The 6,920-nt window shown below is 34.4% G+C and overlaps 1 long non-coding RNA gene across 1 annotated transcript; it reads right to left on the bottom strand.

Annotated features, from left to right (window-relative positions):
• Positions 1-2,355: 2,355 nt before the first annotated feature.
• LOC111628719 lies at positions 2,356-5,383 on the bottom strand. Its single transcript, XR_002757211.1, has 2 exons — positions 2,519-5,383; positions 2,356-2,419 (listed from the first exon to the last, which is right to left on the bottom strand). It is a non-coding gene; the product is annotated as an uncharacterized LOC111628719 (long non-coding RNA).
• Between the last annotated feature and the right edge of the window lie 1,537 nt (positions 5,384-6,920).

The raw sequence follows: 6,920 nt of genomic DNA, 5'->3' as shown, positions 1-6,920 counted from the left end.
AAAATATTATATGGAATTGAACGAAAATGAAAATTTGCTTGATAATTCAACTACGCTTGTTGGAGAACAATAAAAACACTACACTCAACAAGCCACCAATAAAACTCAACTGCCTAACCTATAACCAAAGTCTCCTTTTAATTTGTTTTTTAAAAAAAGCGCTTGACAAACTTGCCCTGCATGCCGAAGTTGCCCCGATCTCCCCTAATTCGAGACCGCAAAAATTCTTTCTTACACTTTGGCATTGTTTTTTATATTTTTACTTTTCACACTTAACTATTCACTTTTTACTTTCTACCTTTTCTGTTATTCATACACTTTTAATAATGAAAAATCAACTGAAGTATGTGCGTCACACGTCTCCAAACGCCATCCTCACTACTCACACATAACGGTCCTAGTCAACTTCAAATTATATACTTCAGAGTCAGTTAAATTTAAAACTTAATGTATATTTGAAAATAAACGTATGTACAATTACAATTAAAGTTCACATATAAGAATTACAAACATTAGATATTAACAAAGTTCAAAGTNATTCTTGATTGTTCACCTCGACTGCTTTAATAGCGGAATCAAGCTTACAGCCCGATAATTCGGCAGTTCGTTTAGCTTTAATAATCAAGTTTATGAAGAAAAACTTCATACTTGAACACTTCGTACTCGTTTGTATCCTTTGCCCAATTTGCACAACCTGGCATAATGCATTTATAGAAGCTACTGGGATTGGTTAAAAATTAAGACAGCATAAGCACAATTATTTCAGATATTACAGGTTCTGACAAGTATAGAATTTTCAGAGTCCTATCACAAATAAGCTACATATTAATTATTGACAATCTATGACATGNGTCCGCCGATGGTCTGATGTCTTTTAGCCAATGAGCAGTCGAGTTTTCAAAATGATCTGATCGCGGTATCTATGGCGACAACGGTCGTTCATAAAAAGGCGGGAAAACTGAGTGCCAGACGATTTTCATATCCCGACAGTCCTCGACTAATCCAAAACATTTTCGACTATTCGAAAACATTTAAGATTAAGATTACATTATAGCAAATCTTACACATTTTCACAGAATGCAAGAATTAGGTCCCCCGTTTCCAACTAATTAGAGAATTTTTACATGGATCTAAAAATATGTTCGATTTCCCGCAAAAACGCAAAAAACCGCCTGTAAATCTTGCATGCCGCTTTATATTAACACTTCCATTGTTAAAACTTTTATTGTTCACACTTCCATTATTGACACTCCATTGTTACACATTTTCGAAGTCAACCACTTTCAACCCCATATCTCCCACACCCTTATAGCACAGAATGCAAGAATTAGGTCCCCCATTTCCAGACTAATTAGAGAATTTTTACGTCCAGTCAAACGAACTATTTTCAATTTGATCAATTTTCTGGAACGTTTACAATCGTTCTATAATCGAACCAATTCGGATTCGAATACAAATTCGAATTTAAAACGGTTCGAACATTTTAAAAATCGAAATAGAAAATCTTCGAAGTCAACCCATTTCTCCCGCACCCTTATAGCTATCGAGACGCAACCACCATAGTGCACAAATGGAGACTTGGGGCTACTACCACATACAAACACCATTCATGTNAGGCACACCTATAATTGAAAATGCTATTTTTCTTATACCATAATTTGTAAAAGAAAATTTTAAACAATAACATGTATTACAAAATGATTTATTTCTGTTACTTTTCATCATTTAACTTCAACGTGAGACAACTCATTCATATTAAAACTTAACTATAATAAAATACAAATTTTTTTCTTAAAATTATTGTGTATATAATAAATGAAGTAAAAATTGTTCTTTAGCTGTATAATAAATGATATAAAAATTGTTCTTATACATTATTAAATTCACTGTGGTATAAAAAGAGCTAAAAAAGAGATGTACCATATAAATCTTTTCTATTGGTAATTTTTAATTCAAAATGATTGTGGCCACTATATTATCCAAGTTTTCAGTTATCTAAGTTACCATCAGTCCATGTTATCTCAGATAACAAGTGTTCTACTATACTGTTAAAATTACTTCTAGGAATACAGTATATATACTGAACGTAATTAAACATTTTCCATTATTTTCTAAACCTAAATAATCATATCTTTCAGTACTTTAATAGCAGAAATATTCTTGGCTTTCCTTTAAGCTTTTCTTAGGTCATTCTACTGGAGAATTACCAACAGATTCAAGAAGGCATAAAGAAAGCAAATAAACATTTGTCAACAAGACTATTTCAGCTGGAAAGGTACTGAAAGGTAAAAATTTTGGTTTCTGAACTCAGTTCCAGCTGTGTTACCTTAAAATTTCATTATTTTCTAAACTTACCTTTTTTCTAAAATATTCTTCTTCTCTTGCTGCTTCCATTTTACCAAAACTACCTCCAGCATCTCTGTAAATGAATTAACATTATATAATTAGTCATAATGTCATAATTAAATATAAATACAATTAAAAATTCTGGTTGAATTTAATGTTAATCATCACATACCTCACAGAACCACCAGCACCACCACCCTAAAACAAATTTTAAAAATAGTTTTTAATTAATTGCATCAATGAAAATAATAAATTATTATACAGTGTGTTCTCAAACCTCCCTAGTTTTGTGGATTAATTTGGGAAAATAATTGTGTATACTGCACTGTAGATAATAGTAAGAGAAAGTGCTTCTGAAAAAGTTACTACATTAAATCAGTACATTTCCACATATGCTTCTGATAAAGCACATACAATATCCAGTCTGTACTTGATTTTGGTCAATGATTGAGCCAGCATGTTAAAAGTCATCCTGTTTATGGAATTCATTTGTGCAGGGCTTTCACGTCAGACATATTTGTAGTATACAGTGGTATACAGTATACCTCAACATACGAGTGCCCTAATATACGAGTGTTTTGAAATACGAGCTGCCGAGCGAGCAATATTTTGCTTTGAGATGAGAGCAAGAGTTGAGATACAAGGAATCGCACACTACACCACTGCACACGACCCAACATGCAAAGCGCATGTTGGTGTCGTGTGCAGCATCTAACAGTTTCTCCCACCTCAGACTAGACCTCAGTCTGTGTGCTTGTTTCCCTTGTTTTCGAAGCATTTTTGATAAGTTGGATTTGCGTTTTTTGCTTTTTGTACATTTACAAAACATTATCACATTTATTTTTATAACCATGGGTCCGAAGAAGAAGATGATATCTATTGAATTAAAGCGTGAAATCATAGAAAAACATGAGCAAGGTGTACGAGTAATTGACTTGGCGAGGATGTACGGGCGTAGCACATCAATGATATGTACTGTGCTTAAACAGAAGGAGTTGATAAAGGGTATAATGCCAGCTAAGGGCGTTACAATAATTTCTAAGCTCTGGACCTCTCTCCATGAAAAGATGGAGAAACTACTGATGGTGCGGGTGACAGAGAAGCAGCTTCAAGGAGGAATCTTAACACAAAGCATCATATGTGAGAAGGCACGAGCGATTTACGGTGATTTGCTGAAGCAGATTCCACACACTTCCACAAATGAGGAATCGGAAGACTCCTTTAAAGCCAGTCGGGGCTGGTTTGACAACTTTAGGAAAAGGACCGGCATTCACTATGTCGTCAGGCATGGTGAGGCAGCAAGTTTGGATGTGAAGGCAGCTGAGGTTTACATCAAAACGTTTTCCGAACTGATAGAAGCCAAAGGATACATCCCCCAGCAAGTTTTCAACTGTGATAAGACAGGGCTTTTCTGGAAAAGGATGCCGAATAGGACTTACATAACGGCAGAGGAGAAGACGATGCCAGGTCACGATGCTCTAGCACTTTGCGCCAATGCGCGTGGCACTGCAAAATCAAGCCTCTGCTAGTATACCATTCGGAAAATCCCAGAGCCTTTAAGTCACATAAGATTTTAAAAGAAAAACTGCAAGTTATGTGGAGGTCAAATCCGAAGGCGTGGGTCACCAGGAAATTCTTTGTGGAGTGATTAAACCTGGTGTTTGGCCCTTCTGTTAAAAAATATCTACAGGAAAACAACCTACCCATGCAACTTCTTGTCCTCGACAATGTCCCTGCTCACCCACCAAATCTCGAAGATGATTTACTCGAAGAGTTCAAGTTTATAAAGGTTCTCTACCTACCACCCAACACCACTCCTATCCTGCAGCCCATGGATCAGCAGGTGATTTCTAATTTTAAGAAGTTGTACACCAAGCACATTTTTCGGCACTGCTTTGAGATGACGGAGAACATAAACCTTACCCTTCGAGAGTTCTGGACGGACCACTTTAACATCGTGATACGCCTAAGAATTATTGATAAGGCCTGGCTGGGTGTTACAACGAGGACCTTAACCTCTGCATGGAAGAAGCTGTGGCCTGAGGCTGTAGCTGAAAGGGCCTTTGAAGGATTGGAACCCGAAGTGTCAGTGGTAGAGGAGATTGTTTCTATGGGAAAATCCATGGGTCTGGAGGTGGATGAGAGAGATGTGAATGAACTCATCGAGGAACAGTCTCAGGAGCTGACAACCAAGGAGTTACACAATCTACATTCGCAGGAGCATACGGTGGTTCAACGAAAAATTAGTTTTGAAGAGGAGCCAAAGATGGAGGAAGTTATCTCTACAAGAGATATAAAGGAGATCTTGGGAATGTGGGAGAAAGTTGTAGAGTTCGTGGATAAAAATCACCCCGAAAAAGTTGCAACTGGTCGTGCATCGGAGTTGTTCAACAAAACTTGCCTAATTCATTTCCGCAATATCCTGAAAGGGAGGAAGAAGCAAACCTCCTTGGACAGTTTTTTTAAACGATCTGCAGGTGAAAATGAGCAAAGCGTGACGAAAAAGCGAAGACCAGTGATGAAAATTAAGCGCTTCTGTAAGCACTTCACTTTTTCTTTTATTATGTTTTTATAGAATATGTATTTGTTATTTATAAATAAATGTTTCTTCTTGTAAATACATTTTTCTTATTCAAAAACACTTAACAAAAACAACTGAGGTGGTGTTTTGGGAGCTGGAACGGATTAATGGCATTTCAATTAATTTCAGTGGGGAAAATTGCTTTGAGATACGAGCAAGGTTACGGAACGAATTAAACTCATATGTCGAGTTACCACTGTACATGAAATCTGACAACCGTTTCTCCCACTGTTAGCGCTTTGGGTTTAAGTGCGACGTGAAGTTTTTCCTCGCTATTTCAACCTGGTTCATAAGATATTTTCCTCGTGACGTTCCGTCATTTATTTTGCAGTATATTACGACTGTTTCTGGCCAACTTCCAGTTGTATTTTTGGCCGATCCATTAGGCCATCCGCTGAGGATTTTATACACCGGATAGACGGCTTCAAAGTACGTATTAACACAAAGTTTCGTTCGTTTATGTCGATTATTTTTTGAGTTATCGCGTTCGATAACCCTCGGAAGAACAAAGGACATCGACCTCGCCACGTGCTCTACCTAGATCCCCTAACTAACCCTAATTCGTGTTATAACTCATCTGATCCTTCACTTCTTGAACATTTTATTGGCCTTTACCTTGATCTACAACATCAAAAAAGTGTTGGCAAGTGGNGATATGCATCAAATATATTGAGGATATATATATAATAAATTTAGGATTTTTAATTAAATTTTTATTCTCATATTCATAAAAATTTTAGCTTTCTTTTCCGAACGATATTTATTTGCATTTTAGATAATAAATGAAGACATAGCAAGAAATAAAATTGGTTAGAGAATATTGGAAAGATTGAAACTTCAAAAATGTTTTGGTAAAGTTTAAATTTATCTGAAAGATGTATAAGCACGTTAAATGCTACTTTCAACTCTGATCTCTCTCTTCGTGTTCTCAATTAGAAAGGTATAAGAAGAACACAAATTTCAAATCTTTGAAGTGATGAATGTAATGTATAAACTCTTGTTGACAATATTTACCAAGAATTTTCACACTATATCGCTTTCTAATGACTAGTGTAGCTTCGTCTCGCTGAGGAGCATTTCAATCACGAGATATAAATTCCTGATGATATTTGAAACATTACAAAGCAATGAATACGAATCGTTATATAATGTTCGAATAAATTGAGGAAAATGCATAACAGTATTTATAATTATACTATTCTTTGCTCATTTCTTAATTTTATTATATAAGAAATATGCAAAAATTTAGTTAAAATCTTAAAATCTTTGTAAATGAAGGTAGTTCTTCGACATACTTTAAGGAAACACTAAGAAAATCTTTAAAAAATCTAACGATAACTGGTTTGAGATGTACAGTACTGTACATATCTAAATGGTGATTGGTTCGTGTCATGGCCATCTAAACGATGATTGGTTTATAAAATTTAAAACAAACAAACTGTATAGGCCTATATTTTGATTTTTAACCATATTGTTTTATGATATTTTAAAAATATTTTAAGAAATTTTTTACTTAATTTTCCTTTATTTTCATTTTTCTAAATTATCTAATTGAATAATATTCTGAATATATATTTATAAAAATAACCAAAGAGTAATATTTTTCGTACACATTCCTGTGAATATCTAACAAAAAATATTATTAACTAAAGATTTTGAAATAAAATTAATTATTTTCTATACCAATTTTTAATTAGAAACTTTTCTTATAAGCTTCTATTATAAAGTTAATGGCTTAGATTTTTTAGACGCATTTCTCTTGTGTAATTCTAAGTAATTTGTTTTACATAAAAACAATTTTATTTTTTATTACAGTCTATTATGAGTGGGATGGAATGAATTCTTAATATTAAAGAAGTAATTCCTACTTGGAAGCGCTATACTGATAATTGTATGGTAATGTTTATGTTCTGTTGGTTCTACTCGGATTTCCCTTTGGAGATCTTCCAAATTTCCTATGTTGTGCTTAAAAAAAAAAACAAAAAAAGGATTA

The sequence above is a fragment of the Centruroides sculpturatus genome, unplaced genomic scaffold, assembly GCF_000671375.1.
Source record: "Centruroides sculpturatus isolate CEXI.00-Female unplaced genomic scaffold, Cexi_2.0 scaffold416, whole genome shotgun sequence".
NCBI classification, from domain to species: domain Eukaryota; kingdom Metazoa; phylum Arthropoda; class Arachnida; order Scorpiones; family Buthidae; genus Centruroides; species Centruroides sculpturatus.
The sequence above is the reverse complement of the archived record's forward strand: the minus strand, read 5'-3'. Positions and strand labels throughout refer to the sequence as shown.